At 41.4% G+C, this 19930-nt stretch overlaps 1 long non-coding RNA gene across 3 annotated transcripts in view; it reads left to right on the top strand.

Annotated features, from left to right (window-relative positions):
- Positions 1-16883, top strand: part of LOC308199967 — a 45810-nt gene extending 28927 nt beyond the window's left edge. The window contains exons 3-4 of one of the 3 annotated variants that reach the window (XR_013955118.1): positions 5783-5914; positions 14082-16883. This is a non-coding gene — a long non-coding RNA (uncharacterized lncRNA). The other 2 variants (XR_013955119.1, XR_013955120.1) reach the window with 2 other exon arrangements.
- The last annotated feature ends 3047 nt before the right edge of the window (positions 16884-19930 follow it).

Here is a 19930-nt window from a genome sequence, read left to right as displayed (position 1 = left end):
TATTCATAACCTGTCCCCACTTCATATTAAAATTGGTTCCAAGGAGTCATTTCCATAAACTCCTCCCACCTGCGCTTGCGCACTGTCTCCTGGTGGTGGTCGTCGGGGGTCATGGGGATGAAGGTTGGTGACTTCCTCGTTCGTCACCGCTAGTTGACCTCTTGTCTTTGTGCAGACTCAGTTGCTCCTTGGCTCTTGTCCATCTGCAGGACCAGTTTCTGCCAGTTTCTTAAGATAGGCTCACACTCTTATTAAGAGACTGACCTTGGTAAGGGGCCCAAGGCTTCTTGCTTTAGTTAATTTGCACAACGCACCATAGTTAGCAAAGACACTACATAGCATCCTAGTTTAATGCTGTCAGCGCTCTATCTCTACTTGATAAGATTCTCCTAACTCCTTCTCTCAAAGGGAGATCTTCTACCTATAAATAGAACTGCAGGTTTCAGAACAAATGAGTAAATAAGAGTTGTGTGGAGTAAATTCTGCAGCAAATTCATTTCTGTTCATGTAGGAGGCTTTTCTCTCAGGCTAAAACCATTTGCCTTTTGTTGTTGAGAAAGTATTTTCAGGAACTTGAGTGTGTTGGGTTAGATGTAGAAGGTAAGACAATCTTCAGACTGGGGGAGTGAGCAGTTTTCTTGCAGAAAGAAAAATACTCCTCTTGAGTTTTTGGGAGCATCAGCAGATCCTATCATTGGTGTGCAGTCACCATGGGACAGCTTCCTTTTTGGTATGTGTTCAGTGTTGGCTGTCCAGGTTTGTCTAAAACTTCGGTTAGATTAGTTTTAAAATGATTTTTAAATTCAGTGAGAAACTATCATGGTGGTTCGAGAATGAATTACCTCCACAGCCACAGAAGAACGTCAGGAGTTTGTACAGCAGCTGTTTGGAGCCATGTCCTGTGCTGTGTTTACCTTGGAAGCCCAATTAGGGCTATGAACACAGATGCAGGAACCACCAGATCTTCAGTTTGCCAGAAACTTTAGCATATACTGGAAACCCATACAAATATACGTCAGGCTTATCATCCCAGTAAAACCTGAAGCGTTTTGAATTAAATGTATTGGGTTCTGCATTTGCAGATGGAACTTTCATCAGGGCATTTCTAACTAGCTGTGCTGCAGAGCTGAGGGTCTGAGTCTTTGTACCTAGAGCAAAAGAACTAGAAGATTTAGCTGAATGTGGATTGTCTACAAATCGGACAAAAAGGGGTGTCTGCCACTGAGGCATGGAACTAAAAACATTGTTGAAATTTTAAGCCTATTCATAATAATCAAAGTTTCAGAGTTACCAAAGCCCTTTTTTCTTAATGCAGTTACTGTCCTGAGTCAAAGAAACCAAGGCTGAAGTTCAGTTTGCCAGCTGTAGTTACAACATACCAGTTAAAATTCGATTGGAAAATTAAATTGCTAAATACCTAAGAAATTACTGTTCTGAAAAATGTACTTGTAAAAATTGAGCTGTATGGTAGCCTTTGGCATAATGTTTGCCTCTCCAATGTGTGTTAAATTTTGAGTGCCACCAACATAGTTTTTTAAATCTCCACAGTTATTTGAGGGTCTTCATAGATTCTTTATATGCTGCTGAAATTTAAATCTTGGATTTCCTACCTCTGTTCATAAAATATATTTTAACTCTAAACCAGGCAGAACACACATTTTCATTAAACAAATTATTTTAAATAAAATACATGCCAGCATTATTAAGTTCTATAATTAATGCAGTTAATGGTACTACAACCAGTAAAGTGCTCAACCAGATTAAAAAAAATAATAATTAAGAACCAGCAATGCTTGCAAGTTAATGAAATGAAAGATATTAAAAGCAATTAAAAATATTAAGAAGCTGACCAAACCACCCTAGTTGCAGCAGAAAGATCTGCTGCTAGAGAACACCTGAATACAAATTAAAAGAACTAGTACTCCAAATTTGTTATATGGTTATTATTGTTTTTATTAATTTTCCACAGCCTAACTAGGAAGTTTGAGGGCAATTTGAAAGGAGGTAGAGATTAGGTGAGAAGAGCAGAGCAGAAGATAGGTCCAAAAATAAAGCAAGCTTGATTAAGTCTTTGTAAAACTGCCAACTCTGCAATAGTTTGTAAATAACATATAAGGTTTCCCTGATGAGAGGGTGATGGAAAAGGACATATTTCTAGTTTTGCAGAAGATTGTGTTGTCTCAGCTGTGAATACAGTAGTCCCAAACAGAAAATTAAATCGTAGACTTGGAGAAAAATCTTTATCCAGACTGCCTCAACACACTGACTTCTCTCAGTGGACAGCTCTTAGCTTCTACCCTTCCCAGGGGTAAGTGGCCTTGCACCCAAGATTAAAATTCCTTGGCACATGATCATTTTACCTGCAAAAGTGAATATGTGGGGAACTGAAGTGAAGGGCACAGATTTTTATGTCTCTTTGGGTTTTGTTCCACTCAAGTATGCAAAATATGGCATATCCATGCAGCAAAACATAACATGTAATTGCAAAACATAGCGTATCTGTATAACGTATCTGGAAAACAAAGTGTGCTCACAGACTGCTCCAGCCGAATGTGGCTAGGAATAAGGACGCAGCAGTGCAGACTGTAGGACGTGCTAGCAGCCACGCTTCCGGGGATCGTGGAAGCATATCGTGATTGCAGACACACAAGGAAGGGCTTGTGCACTCGTCTTCCCAGTTCTCATTGCCCTTGGGAGTTGGGTTTTGCTAGGGGTGATGTGCAACGCAACCATCCACTGCATCGACAGAACAGATTTGCATTTTCAGAGCAATTCCAGAACTTGAATTCAAGACATGCTTAGGAAAATCTGTGGGGCCAAGGCTTCAGAGGTGAGAAAAGCCTAATTTGCTTTTGAAAATGGGACTCGCTTTTAAGCAGGACAATGCCTAACTGCCTACTCTAGCATACTGACAGCTTGCTCAACTGCATGAGAAGACTGTGACAAAGGTCGGGAATACTCCTTCTTGACCCATAACTGAAAACATGCCTGCCCTCTTGCCTTCCTCTGGACTGTGGTTTGTGGCACTCCAGACACCTCAGTATGCTTCCCAAATACAACGATCTCTTCAGAAACTTAGTCTAGAGGAAACAGTAGGGAAAGTTACATGCAAATAAGATGTTGTCTTCAGCTTCATGGTGCTGAGGCCGGTGTAGCCTGCCAGGCAGCAGATTGCAGAGTGCACTGCGAACAGCAGAAAAACAAAAAGCCTGGCCGAAAGCTGAGGAACTTTCTGGGTGAGACTCTGGGATTTCACTGTCAGCTTCTATTGTTTGGATTTGATCAAAAACAAACCGGTATGAGAAAGACCACACGCTTATCAGACATCCCTGCAGGTTACACCACTAGAAAGCCATTTCACTGTTAGTGAACTGCCTGCTTGGATTTTGCTTTTATTTGTAGGCAGTTTTTAAAAGCACAGGATCATCAGGGGTGGGCTAGGGCCTTTGCAACTTGCAAAAAAAAAAAAAAAACAAAAAACCTGTCTCATCACAGCTATTTCAAAGAGGAAGAGAGAAAACGATTTCTACAACACATCTTTGTTTTCCACTAATAGCTGTGTTTGGACCTGTGAGGCAGCCGGTGTCAGTGGGAGTTTTTCCTCTGAATTACCTTGGCTCTGGCTCTCACCTGTACTTGACATTGGCTGTACTGTTCCATTAGCATTTAATGATAGCTCTAACAGAGAGGATTTACACTGATGCTCGCAATCTACAAGAAGACATGGCAAGAGAAGAAGGAAAAACTGAAATAATTAGACTCCATTTTCATAGAAGAGACTAAAGCACAAGTCAGGGACAGTAAGTCTCAAGTACAGTCACATTGAAAATCTGTGCCAATGTGGAGAAGTTGATCTACACCTCCTGGTGCCAAGTCAACATATGCTTAAGTTCCCTGGTCAGACTGCCCAGTGCCTACCACCATAGTTGCTCCTGGTCTATATTCTAGTCTGTCAATACTTACACCTAGGTATAGAAGCTTCTGTTACGTGTTGCTTGTTAGTGAAGATTAGGACATGGGTCGAGAGTCAACTTTGGAGTAACTGTTGGTGAGGGGGCGCCTTTTTTGCCGAACTTCATTCTTGAAGCTCATCGGAACTGGAAATGTAAAAGTCTGTTTGCTCTGAAGACCCTGTTCTGTGCTGGCTTAAATTCATGTTGAACCTGTCCTATTAAACCTAGCCTGCTCAACAGTGGAATCAGCGAAAATCGTCATGTCTTCAGGAGGTTTTGTAATAGATCCCGTGGTTTTTTTCCTTCTCTTCCAGGAGTCAGAGATTAAAGCACGTCGTCACAAAGTGCAGAATGGTGATTGGTTGTTTCTTGGGACTTATCATGTTGTGTACTAGCTACGCTGAAATGTGTAGGAAGTGTTCGTGTTTGACTTCTGCTTTTTATAGCAAACAACTCCAATAACTGCATCTCCCAGAAGCCTCTGCATGCCTTTTTATTAAGCAACAGGAGCTCTGGCTAAGGGTAGAGCTTCTTGACTGACAGTGCTTTATTCTACAGCTGAGCTTTGCCATACAGTCCTGAGGTATTCTGGTTTTCTCCAAGTGAAAACAGAAAATCTGACAGCTACTTTCCAGAAACTGCCCTAAAAGAAGGCCAGGGCATTATACACAGCCAAACCCAGGTACTCTGAATTCTCTGCTAAGAAACGTTTCTGCCAAGTATACCCCACTGAGATCTGACCGACTTGCAGCAGTAGAGCACCACACAGGGTAGTGTCATTTGCTGTTGCTCAAACAAGCCAGAAGCAAAATATCTCTTAGCAGAACAAGGAGAAGGCTAGCATGGAAGTGTGCCTCAGAAATGCCTCTCTTCATCTACTGCTTTGTATTAATTCTCCTTCTTTTCAAACCTCTGCTCTTCCATATAACCTGTGGACCTGGATTTTTATTATATCTTGCATTTACTCTTCTGCACCTCCTGACATTTTTTCTCACAACAACAAATACTACTTTAACTTACCCAGTTCTCCTCCATCGAAATTGCTGTGTCAAAATTTCTTTCTCTTTTACAACACTGTGAGTTAGGACAGGACCTATGTGCAGTGTGATTGAGTTGAACGTCAGACACAGACATTGAAGCAGAAACATTTTAGGCCTGGAAGAGGAAGAACACAGAATGAAGCATCTAGCTTCAGCATCCAACTTGTAGAAGTAAAAGGAGATGGGCACCTCAGAAAATATGCAGGAAAATCTCTGTCTAAGCAAAACTCTCTAGATGGTGTATCAGCCTGAAATAGTTCAAATATGAATCTTACTGGCATGCAGAGTATTTTCCTTCCAGCCTGCACCTAGGTTTTCCTCTTGTAGAAAGGGTGCAAAAGATAGAAATGTATGCCTAGGTTTAGTTAAGAAACATCCCTTTTATCCCTTGCTGCTAACATGGTAACACAACAGTGCTACAGGGTCTGGCAGCCTGAACTTTGCCAAGATAATCATATTGAAATTGAGTCAGGGCAAAAGTTTTCTCTCTTTTTGTTTCCTTACTGTGTTGGGTCTGGAAGTGTTTGCAGGTTGTTACAAATGACCAGCAGAATGAAAATTGTAAAGATTTTTATTTCAAGCACTGAAGGTATTTTTCTTATGTTAATATGTTGGGCCAGCACTGGAAGAAACAGCCCTTAATTAGAATGTCATGAAAAATGCTAAGGTAATGCCTATCTGTGCAGTAACTGACAAACCTACAGAGAATAAAGCTCTCCGTACTGTATGTTCTTTGCATATACAAAAGCTTAACAGACAATTACTCGACAATTTCTATATACCTTGCAGAAAGCATTCACCAGAAACCAGTGATGGGAACAATCAAAGTCCAGGCAAGGAGCCAGCGTGCAACTGATTTTTACAGCGTGTGGATCAATTGCTGAAAACCTCATCTCTATGAAAAAGGCTTCAGAGCAGACAGTAAGAGCTCTTTACATTACTTGACCCATGATCTAACAGCAAACCAGAAATTGAAAGTTCTGTTGTTGTTTGTATCACAGTAGTTACAGAGGCTTGGGCATCCCTGTGCACTGTATGTATGGGAACTGAGACAGCCTTTCCTCACTAACTTATCATTTAAAAGACATGGTACAAAAAGAGTTAATACAACCCATCTCTGAGACTGATTTACCAGATCAGGTGCTGTTTATTTACTTGGAATAGATTGATAAATTGGCTCCAAAGCAGAAATCTATTTTTCAAAACCATTCAAGCAAGAACAATAGATAAAGTGATTTCAAGGATTGTGGTTTCACTGCAGTTTTATTGCCAACTGTGCTTGTATTTCAAGGTACATTGTCTGGTTTGCAACTCTGCAATAGCATTCAGTAAATATCCATGTCTGCAAAGAAATTAATTCAGCCAAAGACATACGAGTTAAGGCTGATTTTGCAAACATTCTTTCCTCAAGTAAGTGTCTGAAAAAGCTGCAGACCTTCAGAAAGATGTAACATCTGTGGGACATGAATTCTTCTTGCTATGTTTTGTGTAGTACTAGGGTACAAGATGGGCTTTGGACTCAGCCAGGCCCTACTATACGTAAGAAAAAGAATAATTGCAGAATAGGGACTTAGAAAGTTGAAGGCATATCAAGAGAGTTCATGTTCCAGCAGAATTAGCACAGTTGAAAATCTAATAATCCTAACTCAGGGTATAAAAGGTGTCTACTTCAGGTACTGACTTCACTGGGATTACTCCTGTTGATAGGCATCTGTGCTGAATCAAAGCAGCTGGTTAGGCAAATTAGGCTGGTTCAGTAAGAAAGAAAAATCCATCCCCACTCCTCATGTTCAGCATTGATTGGCTCCTGCAGACTGGAATCTGAGAACACCTCTGAGACTTGGAGCTGGAAAGGGATCTCCATATAGCAAATTCATGTATGCATAAATTCATCTTCCTTCTGCATCACTTAATACAAACACATCAGCATATCATCTATACACCTGCCCTAACTTCTCTGAAGCTCTACGGTATTGCTGTCTAACCAGATCAAGCTTTAAAATCACAGAATCACATAATGTTAGGGGTTGGAAGGGACCATGACAGATCATCTAGTCCAGTCCCCCTGCCGGAGCAGGAACACATGGATCAGGTCACACAGAAAAGCGTCCAGGCGGGTTTTGAATGTCTCCAGAGAAGGACACTCCACAACCCCCCTGGGCAGCCTGTTCCAGTGCTCTGTCACCCTCACCGTAAAAAAGTTTTGTCTCATATTTGAGTGGAACCTCCTGTGTTCCAGTTTGCACCCATTGCCCCTTGTCCTATCATTGGGTGTCACCGAGAAGAGCCTGGCTCTGTCCTCCTGACACTCACTCTTTCCATATTTTTTATATTCGTTAATAAGGTCACCCCTCAGTCTCCTCTTCTCCAAGCTAAAGAGACCCAGCTCCCTCAGCCTCTCCTCATAAGGGAGATGCTCCACTCCCTTAATCACCCTTGTGGCTCTGCACTGGACTCTCTCAAGCAGTTCCCTGTCCTTCTTGAACTGAGGGGCCCAGAACTGCATATAATGTTCCAGATGTGGTCTCACCAGGGCAGAGTAGAGGGGGAGGAGAACCTCTCTCAACCTACTAACCACAGCCCTTCTGATACACCCCAGGATGCCATCGGCCTTCTTGTCCACAAGGGCACAGTGCTGGCTCACGGTCACCCTGCTGTCCACCAGGACCCCCAGGTCCCTTTCCCCTTCGCTGTTCTCCAGCAGGGCAGTCCCCAACTTATACTGATGTCTGGGGTTGTTCTTGCCCAGATGCAGGACTCTACACTTGCCCTCGTTATATATCATTACATGTCCTTCATTACAAGTGTCCTTTTCCCTGCCAGCCACTGAGCCACAGTTATATGGTAACTCCAGTGCTGACAGAGCCTAAATGGAACCAACCAAGTTATAAAGCATAATAGAATTTCCTGGAAGCTTCCCCAAGCCGTCCCCATTTGTATAGATAGAAGCACAGATTTGCCAACATATTGGGTGTCTAGAGAAGCAGTTAGGAATCAATTTTATAGTCTAAGGAATGTGCGGCATCTTCCTTCTTAAATTTCTAAGGAACTTTTCATACATTTCTATGATACCAATTCATCCCATCAAACTTCAGATACTTCATTTAGGCACTGTGACAGTGATGTAGTTGCTTTAGATACCCTCTATAATCTTTGGAAGACAGACAGGCCTCTCCAGACAGCGTATCCACCCCCCTCAGATTCCAGTCACTCCCTAAGGGTGCTGTTGTCTCTCAATTGAATAAACAGAAACCCTTGAGTGATCCTGCTCCTAATCTGGACATGTAAGGGGCTTGCATCTAAGTGGAAAAAATCTGGATGTAAGTTTCTTGCTGTATCTTGAAGTGTTTTGAAAATGTCCAAGATTACTTCTTACTCGAGGATCACAGAGAGCACGGCTTCACTCATTCTCTTTGACTCAAAGAAAACATTGGCTTCGTCTTGTCTAAATAGTGCCTGTAACTGTCACTGCAGCTCACCTCAGGTGATTACACAACAGAGGAGTAGTCATTTCTCCAGAGCTTGCCTAAAGCTCTGTTAGCTGTTTCCTTGGGGGAGATAGAAGGGTTTAGAACGACACATAGTGCTCCCATTAATATTGTACTGCCCTGCAAGAGCACTGAGCTCCACCCCATACATAAATAATGCTGGCCTGATTAAAAAGCATATATACCTTTGAAAAATGCTGGAAGGCATTACTATTTATATTACCCTTAAAATGTACATAGGCAGGTGACAGCAAGTTCTCTTTCTGTCTCTGAGTCTGCAAACTTCATTTTGCTGAGTGGGATTCCTGGATAATAATAATTCCTGGAAACTTCTGTCTTTGAAGGCAGGAAGCTATCATTGCCAACTTGTGTTGCTAATTGACTTGCATGCTTCTCTTTTGTTTTTGTCCACTGAACCTCTGTATGCCATTAATGCCCTCACCCCCAGCCTCTGTGTTTGGAATCACGAGCAGATGATGACAGGAAGAGCTGTAAGTTAGACAATCTACAGCAATGCCCTTTCCTTATGAGACAGTAACAAGCATCCCCAACAGCTTAGGAACTTTTCAGTTTTCCTTTATACTTCACTCATGGAGCATGTGTGGGAATAAAACACATCCTCTTGACATCTAATACAACCGTAACAGAAATACAACGTGGGCATCAGGTTTTGCAAATGGACTTTTTCCAGTTTACCTCAATGCACTTGCCCTTATCAAAACTTCATTGACCTAGGAACCCTTTGCTTTCACACAAAATAGATGCAAAAATGATGCCAAGTTGAAATAGGAGCCCCATTTTTCAATTATGTTGAAAGACTGCCAGCTGGGGAAGAACAGGGTATCTCATTCCCGGCGTCACTCTTTATACCACGAAGCTGAAGAAAAAAATCATCGCTGCTGGAATCATCTCTGCCAGCCTCAGCTGGCAAGGAGCAAGGTACACACTGAAAGGATGGAGACAGTGGCCTAATTATTTTCGTGTCAGTGATACACTGAGCGGACTCAGTTTACCAGGGAATAAACAGAGCTTTCAAGGGGTTGGGGACAGCTGAGGAGAATGCTCTTTTGATATAAATCTTCCAGCACTCTTGTCACATGCATAAGTGCTATGAAAGCAGCATGTATATGGACGATGGTTGCTGCAGCTCAGAATACATTACTGATCTCTTTACAAACTCAGTTTCACAGGAAGAATAGATCCAGTGTAACAAAGCCCATCTTGACTCACTTGCACAGAGACGGGTTCTCACTCTCAGAGCTGTCATGGTGAGGTACAGTTGGTACAAGCCAGTAATGCTTCAAAAATGCCTGACACCACTTATCTATACAGAAAGCTTGTAGAAATACAACCCTCAGAGCCTATGCAGTCTACGAATATGCGCTTATTAGTAACTTGTCCTTATTTGCCATGGACATGTTTGAAAGTAATTGTTTAGGTGGATAGCTGATTATTTTGTTTCCAGATTCCAGTTCACTTTAAGACCTGCACCCACTTTAGGCTCTGCTTCATATAGGCTGCAGCTCAGCAGAGTACACAGCAGCTGCAGCACCAGCATTCGCTCTCTGTCCTTGGTGTCTGTGTCAGGTTGTACACCAGCTACAGTCTGCTGGGAGCCAGCTGGCTCCCGGGGCATGCAGACGTGGGCACAGCAGTGCAAGTGCAGCTGGCTGCACTCGTGGCTCCACGAACAGGAGCTGGATTGAAGCATGAACCAAGAGTAGTGTCTGCCGTGACGACCCCACTTTTGAGGGTTTTGTTTTGTTTCATTCTTAATCTTTGCTACTGTAAGTTACTAAATAAGTAAACTAAAGTAAACTAAAAGTAGTAGTAAAGTAAATTTTAGTAAGTAAACTAAAATTTTATTAGAGACGGGCAGAGACACTCACTATTTACTACTGACAAAGCAATTACAATGGGGCAAATAGAGAGTCATCTAACCCAGGATTCAATTTATGGACGTAAGGTACTACTTTCATACCAAGACCAGTTTACAAAATCTAGTTACTTCAGAAAATAAACTAGCATCAAGAAGACATGAAGAATTAAGAGTCAAGGTCCCCAGAGCAAGCAGAACATCCTCGTAATCACACTGCATGTCCAGCTGTGCAAGCTATGAGAGCACCCAGCACTTGCAAAAAAAAAAAAAAAGTGTGAAGGATTACTTCATTTTGCGGAAGTAATTGTCAAAAACCAGCAGTGTGTAAATAACCAGGGTGAGCAGGGAATAATAACAGCATTGCATACTCCAGGGGTTTAGAAAAACATGAAAACTTTGGGTTAATATACAAACCTTCTTGTTGCTAGTTGCAGACTTGACACATTAGCTATTCACATGAAGCTTCTGAAAAAGTAGTAATGTTCTTATCCTGAAAATATGACATATTTTGCTTGGTAGAATGAGCTATGTTCTAGGTACTCCTTCGACTCCTTAGATCCATAGCTGTAGGAAGAACTTCTGCTTAAGATTTTTAACACATCTGCTAGCTAACTCAGAAACTGAAGTGTAAAATCCAGGGCACCAGAAGATTTGAAATATTCTTAATTTTATGTGGTGGCTTAACATCAAGTATGAGAGAACACAGACAAAACCACTGCTTATATCAAGATAAGCAATACGGTATTTTTATTTCATTAATGCCTTGTGGATCAGTCTCAGTGAAGCGTCACTCTGCACAGAGCCACAAAGCAGAATAGCATATTGTAAATGAAGGCATCAACTAAAGAATGTATTTTCCTGTGGTGGAGGGCTATGAAACATGAGGGGTTTCCTTAAATGTAGCCTAACTTCATCATAAAAATGTTTTCTGGCTTGTTTAATGAGGGAGGTAGCCACAATAGGATTTTTCAATGTGCAGCATCGGGATAATGTAAAATAGCCCTATTGAATGGAGTTTCACTATATAGTACTTCCCTGGATATTACTCAACAGTAAGAGAAACGTAATTTATGAAGGGGGGGGGGGGGGGGAGGCATGTTTACCTAGCAGAAGTTTTATCTAGATTGGATAGCATGAGAATGGTAATTGAAAATGAGGGGGAGGCCACTGATTTGGTAGGTTAGGCTTTGCACTGAAAAGTGACATGTATTCAGAACTGTCCAAACCAGACATAGGTAAACTCCATTTCCCTGTACTTACTCACATCATGTGGTCAGCCTTGTGGCTAATGGCTAATTAACAATTAAATAATTGACTCTTGCTGTTGGGATTGGTGACACAGGAGCAGAGGATTGTTATGAGCAGGGTTTGTCACAGACAAATCGTGTGGCAGGAGGCCTGGCAGCAGAGGGGACTAAAAAAGTTTTAGGTATAGGCTTGACAGAGAGTGAAGACAGGGAAGAGCAATTTTAATCATTTTTAGTGAGTGTAGAGTTCTTCTAATTCTAATAAGTTCTGACAGTAGTTCTTGAAGAAACTAATTCCCTGTAGGTTCTTATTATCACATAAGTGTCAGCACTTGGCTGGATTACTTGAACTTTCCAAGCAGAATATATTGGTAGGCAAACAGAAATCATGGATGAGCATTACCACAGAGGAGGTGCAAAGAGCACTGGATGCTCACATTTTCTTTAAAATGTCATGGAAATGTCTGTCAGATAATTATCACTTTTCTGCAATAACTCCTCAAGCCTTTTGTCTCTGTCATTATAAGCACTTGGACTAGGAACTGTCAAGCTGAATTTATTAATCTTAGTGGATATTTCTGCTTTAAAGTGCTTCAAATGTGGATTTTAGTGAGACAGGTATCTATCAGAGCAGAAGTGTAGAATCATTACCATTTGAAAGGGTCTCAGTGTTGTTAATTTTAATAATTTTGAACTACTTCAAAAATGCTGTTAAAAGTGACAATGCTGAATGGAATTCAGCTGTCGAACGCTACAGCTTTTCAAAAAGAGCTTATGTCTCAAAAGAAGAAAACTACCAACTTCAGGGCTTTTGCAAATTGTATTTCTTTCCATATAGCAGTAAGGACACTTCTTTCCAAAGAAATAGTTGGGAATTGCAGCTGATGTAAATTGGACTATGTATGTCTATATAAAATGAACTCCTGGCTTATGAGCTGGTGTATATAAAGAAAGAACAAGCTTATTGCATAAAAGAAGAGTACCACCAAAGACTTTTAAACACTCATCCTAAAGATTCAGTGTAGAACCACGTGCCAGCAGCTTCTGGCCTGCTGCCTACACTTGTTTGAATGCAGGAGTTGGTGGGACAAGGGAAACTGGTGTTCAGCTTCCAGACCCAGAGATGAGTTTGAGGTCAAAGAGGTGCAATTTTTACTGCATTCACAGTCAGGCTAGAATCAGGATTTTAATCACATCGTTAATGGAACTTAAAACCTATAGCGGCACGAGGTTTCACTCATTGATCATCAAGCCTTTGTGCTTGGAATGTGCCAGCCCAGTAGTGCAGAGATACCTGGCAAACGCTGGGGATCCAATAGGACATCGACAGGTGTAGCATGTGTGTCTGCTACGGACCCTTCTGAGGCTATGTTCATCTGTCCCAGAAGGGTTTTTCAGCACCAGAACGATTCACAGAAGACAGACAGATGGTACCATCTGTGTAGTCTTCTGATTTTCAGCCGTAGCGCTGGCTACAGTGGCACTGGATGCATCTTTTATTTAGGAATAACTCGTTCTGTTTATGTTGCCAACTGATTCACATTTAAAATTGTCCTAAAAATTCCCAGGGCCTGTGGTCGACTCCCTGCTTCTTTTGTGGTGCTCAGGAAGCTTGTTTTGATGGAAATGAGTCACATCCTTAGAGCATGCTTCGCTCATTACATTGCCAAAGCAGAAACAAAGCAGAAACAGAAGAAAAAAATGTACATGGGGAGAATTACCAGGCCAAATGCTTAGAAGTGACACAAAATAACTGGAAGCAAACTTAGAAGAAAAAGTGTTTAATAGTCACCATTTCAGCAAGCAGCATAGGAAAAATAATAAATTGGACTGTGCTATGATTCTTAACAACATATGCATCTCTTATCCTATCCTTATCTTCATTTGGTTGGATTTTTGAAACTTTGCATAGTATCTAACAATACGGTAAAACAAACTGATAATACTTTAGGTGAGGCAATTATTCAGCTACCAGAGGAATGTCAACTTTTGTTTTCCCCCCAGTAAGGGTTGTTTCAAGATGAAGTTAAACTAGCTTTTTATTTTCCATCCCAAGTTTCCATGGAAACAGCCTGTAATCATGATACTTGTAAGCAGCAACTACCCATTCAACTTCACACAATATTCAGCTACTTTGAACATTTTTGCCACAATTTTGACATCCCTGAAATGTCCAACAATTGTTTTCGTACATTTTTACTACCAGCGCCTACAATTATTTGGGGATATTTCTGTTCATGAAACCTTCAGTGATGTGGCAGCACTGTAATATGTACAAGCGTGTGTTGTGTGTGTATGTGCAGACACACACATATGCACATCATATATTTATGATGAACATCCTCTGGCACATCCCAATATAAATCTTTATTTTACAACTTCTTATGAGTGAATGCCATTCAGGCAAATTTCCATTTCAGAGATTTCTCTTGTGCTGATAATTTTAAGTTTCAGCTATTTTTCTTCAATTGTAGCCAAGAAGGTGGCTGTGGAAGAAATGAATATTTTGTCTTCACAGAGAAGACTCCTAAAGCTGTTTCACTGGAAAACACTGGAACATTTATTCTGTAGAGTACATGGATCGATGCCTTGCTGTCACAGAAATGGCTTTTTGCTGTCCTACTGTTAACTCAAATTTGGCCAAGCTTTAATCCTCTGAAAATTTTCAGCTTTTGAATACTCAGTCTTGCCTTGCTAAAATTCCTAGCTTAAATATGCTAACATTTCCATCCGCACAAAGCATTATTTAGTCCATGAGAACTCGTACATGCTGCCTGGCTGCACGTGCACCATCCCCAAGTGACTGAGTATACATCAGCCTAGAGCTCCAGATCTGAACGGCCCATGGTCCCCAATTGCCTTTGCTCAGGTCCTGTGTAGACTGGGGACGAGAACTGAAAGCAGAAAGAGAGAAGGAGAGGGAGAAGGACTCTCTTGTGAGACTCGCACATATAGCTAGCATTAAACAGGTACACAAAGGCTTTGCAGAGTAAGGATGCATTGCATGGTTTTAACAAAACCATTTTCCTGAATCTCCCAAATCGCATACCTTGCAAAATTAGTCAATCCTCTTCTATTTCCATCCATCCTATCCACCTTACATACCCAGAACATCTTCATCTGGAGTTATAAATCCAGAATATAGCTTTTGGTTGACCTGAGTGAGCGGTCAATATTGGAATACTGTCAGTTGTCTCCCGTTAGAAGAACCTGAGACTGGAGTAGGGTATTACTTTGATATAGCCCTTTTGATTTACAAAGAATATACAAAGGTCCCTTTCCTTGGACATGGTAGAAATTAAGCAAAGACAGTTGCTTTACACATACATCCGGTTTCTTTCAGTTAGCCCTTGGCCAGACAAGGTTGTTCTGGTTATAATACCAAAGCTGGTCCTGATTGCCTCGTTAGCTTTCTTTGGGTTGTCTGTCAAATTCTCTGGTGTTCTTGCTGTCCAGGACAGACACGCACAGCGCTATCACAGTGTCAGCCTGCCTACTGCTGCACGTGCATGCAGCTGTCAGTGAAATCCCCTCACCCACGCAGCCTGGATTGCTGAGCACCGTTGTCTGCAGACTGTATTTTAGGTGGTGGCTCTTTCACCATTATGTTCCATAAAGAAATGAAAAGTCTTTTCCATTTTCCACAGTCTATCCCTTAAAGAAATATATGTTTCCTACATTTATTCTGCGTAAACGTCAACTGTTTATAACCATGGATTCCAGAAAGCAGCCCTCGCTAACCGGGAATAATTTTTAAGCAAAAGAAAAAATACCAACAGAAAAATCCCTGCATGTACACCAAAGTTAAACGATTACCTTGTGCAAAAATGAATGCACCGTTAACAAGAATTGCTAGCATCAGATGTGTTTAAAATATACGTAAAACATGGGAATAGCAGACAAGTATTCACATTTTCTTTTTCCCTTCCAAATTCTAGAAAAAAAAATCCTAATACTTGCAGACATACTCTTGCACTAAAGCAAACATTTTTTGGTGATTTCTGTAAAAGTACTGTTACATAGTTTTCTGTAGGTTAGAGCATGGGCAAGGCTAGCTCACATCTGCCTGCAAAAGACTGCATAGACTCCAGCAATTAACTTCTTGCTGCTCAGTGCTTGTTTGCTGTGAACAGTATATAGAAGCTTAAAATTTGCCTCCATTTAGTGGAAAAGAAATGTAACCAGTAGAGTAAGGATTTCACCTAGTGGGTTTATATTTATCTGTGTGATAACAGAGTAGAGTTGAGCTGATTTGTGACGCCTTGATATTTAAACACATTTCAAATTCTGTTTTAATTTCATGCTAGTCTTTAATACTGTAATTCCTAGCTTTCAGATTTTTGTTTTGAATTAATATCAAGATTTTATCATGTTTTCTGTTGCATGCTTTCAGTTCCTACTGCAATGGAAATAGTGTTTAGTCTGGTTATTTAATTACATATATTAATTACTTTTATCAGACTGTGCTTTGGAATTAAGAGCCAAGTTGAATGCCTGTAAAAAACCAAACATGTAAAACATGGAGAGGGGAGAGCTGAGGCATAGCATACTTTCCTTATGCTAGCTACGCATAAAGTAGGCATGCACCAAGTGAAAATACTTCTGATACTCATAAAACAGAATCAAAAGCAATGGTTCTGCTGGATAATGCAGCTTTCATTTCTGAGTTTGAGTTAAAGCTCTGCTACAGCTTGTGTCCACATGGATTATTTTTCTCAGAGGCTTTTGTGTACCTGATTAAAGTACCTATGATGGGCTTTGTCATTACGGAAATGGATGTGTTCTATACATAAACCTCAAGTAATTAAAATCCCATAAAAAGGGAGGAAAAACAGTGCTATTGAGAAAGGGAGAGAATCAGAAAAAATGTCATTCTGAGATATTTTTATGTCCTTTATGCATCAGCAGGGTTCTAGCAAATGCCCTTAGAAAATCAGAACATGTTTACACATTTATTCATCCACATACCACCTATTCCGTTGTGTTTGGTACCCAAAGTATTTGATCAAAAAATACACTTTCCAAGACTTTTAATAATGGAGAGAGTTCTAAGGCCTTCAGATGGCATTTTGATCTCATGGAACAACAAAGTTAAAAAAAAATAAGGAGGAGGAGCATGAGAAGAGCTTCTGAATGGTGATGAAAGGAGTAGGAATGGAAGAAGCCAAAAATAAGAAATGCTCACAAGTAATTTTATAGTATTTATCAGTCTTACTGAGGGCAATCAAAACTACTTTTCAGTCATTAAATCTATTTTTCAGTCAATATTTTTTTCCTTACAGGCTTATATGAGACTCTTCTGAACAATATAGACAAGCTGTTAAGATACATTCTGAATTAACATGACTCTCCACACAGCTCCACTGAAAAGTTGCATGCTAGAATGTTCTGTTTCCTTTGGAATTTCTGTCTTGGGCTTCTGAATCACAAACAATACAATTCAAAAGAATCGGGAAAAAAAAGCCAGCAAACAAAGTATTAAGAAGACAGTAAATAACCAACCAGCTATTTGTACACAAAGGTGGAAAACAGTTACCCAGGTGCAAGTAATTGTCATACTAGTGCAATAGCTTCTAGATGCCACTGGGTGGTGGCTATCCAAGACAGTTATCTTCCTCTTCAAGGCAACTCCATAGGTTTTGTAGGTGCACAGATTTCCAGAGCAGTTCAAACAATTCCACAAGACAGGTGGTAGCAGAGAAAATTCTTAGCAGTGCAGAATAATGGGGGAGTTGCAAGATTATGATTAAAAAAAAAAAAAAAGAATATTCCACAAAACATGAGAATTAATTTTGGAGCAGCTATTCTCTCTCTACAGATGGCATCTTTCCCTCTACTGTCATTATCATCACTTTCTTATAATTAAAAATCGAGGCATCTCCAACAGATGTATTGAATTGTCTAACATTATGTATGCTGAAGCATTTTTTATCATTATTGTGGTTGCAGTAGTTGACCTCTCATTCCCCACATAGGTCTCTCTCCTAATACCTGTACAAATCACAATCAAAGAAAAAGTATTGCGTTGTAGTGCTAGAGACCATAGTACCAAGTCACCATTATTCTCACTCTTGTCTAGATATTAATGTTGGAATTCTGTTTGTAATGTAGTTGTCAATATAATACCTCTCTGTACATTGTAGTATTCCTCTGCAGCTGACCAGCACGACTGATGTAAGCCAGTTTGCATTTCTGGAAAGTGTATTACAGTAAGTGGGAGGCATCTGAGCATAATTAGAAAAGTGCAAACTGTACTCCCTGTCATAAAAGTCAGCAAGCTGTGAATCAATTTGCAATTCTGCTATGGAGAACATTATCAGTTGTACATTTTGCTACGGAAACCATGACGTATGAGAGAAACATCAGAAATGTAAAGTCTTTGTTTTTATTATTTTTTTTCCATCTTTTCCTATTTTTTTTCTCAAACACATTTATATGTTTGTATTTTAGTGGTTGACAAGAGTATAACTAACATATGAGACTAATAATTGCACAAACCAGACAGTGATTAGCTTATATGTGTTGCCAGTGTGCAAGAGTTCACATTGCTGCTTTGTCATGTTTTTGTTTCAGCTGGAATATTTTCCACTTTACACTTTGAGACAAGTTAAAACTTACACTATAGGCGTACTTTGTATAATGCTGTTTGGTAATGAATAGTAATACCCCTCAGGTTTTTATTAATGCACTGTGGGATGACAGAAAAGGGTGTTAATTGTACTGCATATCCCTGAGCATGGGAAATTTTAGTGAAACGAGTGAAACAAGTTCCCCAAGTTCATCCCCAATGGCCATCCATTCTCTTCGGTAATATTAGTCATGGTGCCTGTGAAGAGCACCTCTGAATTAAGGACACTGTTTGTCTGGTCTCTCCTTGTACAAATCTTTTGTTCAGGCTGCCTCCCAATGCTTACCAAGTCGTTTCCTTAACAGGTGTTGAATACTGCTGACTATTCATAGAATCATTAAGGTTGGAAAAGACCTCCAAGATCATCTGGTCCAACCATCACCCTACTACCAATGTCACCCACTAAACCGTGTCCCTAAGCACCACATCCAACCTTTCCTTGAACACCCCCAGGGACGGTGACGCCACCACCTCCCTGGGCAACCCGTCCCAATGCCTGACCGCTCTTCCTGAGAAGAAATGTCTCCTCATTTCCAACCTGAACCTGCCCTGGCGCAGCTTGAGGCCATTCCCTCTGGTCCTGTCACTGGTTATCTGCGAGAAGAGGCCGACCCCCAGCTCCCCACACCTTCCTTTCAGGCAGTTGCAGAAAGCAATGAGGTCTCTCCTGAGCCTCCTCTTCCCCAGACCAAACACCCCCAGTTCCCTCAGCTGTTCCTCACAGGACTTGTGTCCCAGGCGCTTCACCAGCTTCGTAGCCCTGCTCTGGACACGCTCCAGGGCCTCGATGTCCTTCTTATAGTGAGGGCCCCAAAGCTGAACACAGCACTCGAGGTGCGGCCTCAGCGCAGCAGAGCACAGGGGGACGATCACCTCCCTGGTTCTACTGGCTACATTAAAATGACTCATCCGTCTCTTCATCCTGGTTTGGTGGTCTGTAACAGCCCCCCACCAGGATGTCTGCCTTGTTGGCCTTCCCCCTAATCCTTATCCATTGGGACTCTACCTTATCATTCCCAACCCCAAGCTTAACAGCATCGAAACACTCTCTAATATAGAGAGCCACGCCACTTAGTTGCCTGTCCCTTCTGAAGAGCTTGTAGCCATCCACTGCAGCACTCCAGTCGTGGCAGGGTCCCACCACGTTTCAGTGTTGGTGACTAGGTCATAGTTTGTCCGCCGCACGACTTCCAGCTCCTCCTGTTTGTTGCCCATGCTGTGTGCACTGGTGTAGATGCACTTCAGTTTTGCCATTGCCCTCACCCCAAACCCTGGCATTGCTCCACCAGGCTCATCTCTATTGAGCCTCATTTCCTCCTCATCCCCCTTTATACCTAGTTTAAAGCCCTCTCCATGAGCCCTGCCATCTCCCGGGCTAGAGTCCGTTTCCCCCTTTGGGATAGGTGGGACTCATCGACAGCCATCAGGCCAGGTGCTGAGTAAACCTCCCCATGATCAAAAAACCCACAAAATTCCTGTGACGGTACCAGCCTCTCAGCTGTGTATTGATCAGCCAGGCCTTCCAGGTCCGCTCAGTATCCCTCCCAGCCACTGAAGGGATGGAGGAAAACACCTCCAGCACACCCACTCCATCCAGTAACCGCCCTGATCCCCTGAAGTCCCTTTTGACAGCCTTCAGGCTTCTCTCAGCAATTTCATTGCTGCCAGCCTGAATTATCAGTAAGGGGCAATAAA

The sequence above is a fragment of the Anser brachyrhynchus genome (assembly GCF_964034855.1).
Source record: "Anser brachyrhynchus genome assembly, chromosome: 9".
In the NCBI taxonomy this organism is placed as follows: Eukaryota; Metazoa; Chordata; class Aves; order Anseriformes; family Anatidae; genus Anser; species Anser brachyrhynchus.
Note: the sequence above shows the minus strand (reverse complement) of the source record. Positions and strands in the feature narration are given on the sequence as shown.